A 2,016-nucleotide genomic window follows, 5' to 3' on the forward strand; every position below is an offset into this window, starting at 1 on the left:
GAAAGTGCCCATGAACAGGATTCGGCGAGAACAAACAAACAAACACCGGCCGCGGAAACGGGGAAGGCTTGGTTTCTGTAAGCTCTTCTTTTACGGGCACTGCATGGTCAGGTCAGCTCTTCAGGCTGCCCCCTTTAGGCTCAGTCCTCCGTGATCACAGAACCCAGCTCTCAAATCCCCCGGCGGCGCCAGGAATCCCGTGGATCTCCTTTCCCCAGTCAGGGGCTGTGCCTGTCCCAAGGACAAGGCTGTCTGCCACTTGGTCTCCCTCCGGCCCTCTGGGTTCAGAGGTCTGGCAAACTTTCCTGCCCAAATCCCTGGTTTTTTTTTTTTACCTTTCCAGGGGAGTTCTGCCCTTCCCGGCTGCAAACCGTCTCACCAGCTAAGCCCTTTCGCCAATTCGGGGTGGGTGTTATTAGTTTCAGCTGCTCACTCCATTTGCTCCGGGACATGACCTGGGACGCATCTGCCTATATCGCCGCCATCTTCTTTCTCCCACAAGTTGGAAATATTTATTCATTGGTTTGGCTAGAAGTTTCCTGCCTTTTTAAAAGTTTTATCAACTTGTTTCTTTGTTAATTAGTTTCTCATGTAAAATAAAAAGCACAATTTAAAATAGCAATTAAAAACATACTAAGCAACATTATAAAACAACTAGACATAGCAGATATCTAGAACAATGCATCCAACAACAGCAGAGTACCTATTCTTCAAGTGACCATGGAACATTCTTCATAAACCATATACCAGGCCATGAAATAACCATCAGTAAACAGAAAAGGATTGAAATCCAAAAAAGTATATTCTCCAACTATAATAGAATGACATTAATAAGCAAAAACAGAAGATTGGGAAAAGGCACAAATATGTGGAAATCAAACCACATGCTTCTAAGTGACCAACGAGTCAAAGAAGAAACAACAAGGGAAATTAGAAAATGTTTTCAGATGAGTGAAAATGAAAACATAATATAAGAAAACATATGGGCTCTGGTTAGTGTTGCTCAGTTGGTGGGAGCATCATCCCCTATACCAAAAAGGTGGTGGGTTTAATTTCTGGTCAGGGCACATACCTAGGTTGCAGGTTCAATAATCCCCAGTCAGAGTACATGTGGCAACTGATCTCTCTCTCTCTCTCTCTCTCTCTCTCATCTCTATCTCTATCTATCTCTTTCTCCATCCTCTCTCTAAAATATATTTTTTAAAAGGAAACATGGGATATGGGATGCAACAAAACAGTCCTTAGAAAGAAATTTCTGGTTTTAAAGGCCTAAACTAAAAAAGATCCCAAATCAACAACTCAATTTCTACCTTAAGAAACTAAAAAAGAAACACAAACTAAATGAAAAGTAGGAAAAAGGAAGGAAATAATAACAATTAGTGCAGAAATTAATGAAATAGAGAACAGAAAATCATTAAATCCAAAAAATGTTTTTTTTAATAAATCAACAAAATTGGTAATCTTTTAGATTGACTGAATAAGGAAAAATAAATAAAATTCAAATGACTGAAATATGAAATTAAAGATGGTACATTAGTAGCAACCTTACAGAAAGAAAAAATATTATAAGAGAATACTAGGGGAAAAAAATATGGCAACAAAGACATAATCTAGATGAAATGGAAAAATTCCTAGAAAGACACACCTGAAACAGAGTCAAGAAGAAATAAAAAGTCTGGATAGATCTATAACAATGGAAGTGGTTAAATCAGTAATAAAAAAAGTTTCACAAAGTAAAGCCAATTACCAGATGGTTTCACAGATGAATTCTACCAACTCCTATCTAATGAAATAGTAATATGCAAATTAACCATCATTTCATCACTCCATCACAAAGATGGCGGCAGCCACGAAGCTGGAATGGGCAGGAGGCTTGGGTTGCCCCCGTGATGGAGGAAGCCAAGCTTCCCGCCTGCACTGGCCAAGCCTGGGCTCCTCTCAAGGCTACAAAGTTTCAATTATAGAAGATAAACAAATCCCAGATACCTGCTTCCAGCCAGACCTGGCCTCCGCTCA

The sequence above is a fragment of the Myotis davidii genome, unplaced genomic scaffold (assembly GCF_000327345.1).
Source record: "Myotis davidii unplaced genomic scaffold, ASM32734v1 scaffold1715, whole genome shotgun sequence".
Classification (NCBI taxonomy): domain Eukaryota; kingdom Metazoa; phylum Chordata; class Mammalia; order Chiroptera; family Vespertilionidae; genus Myotis; species Myotis davidii.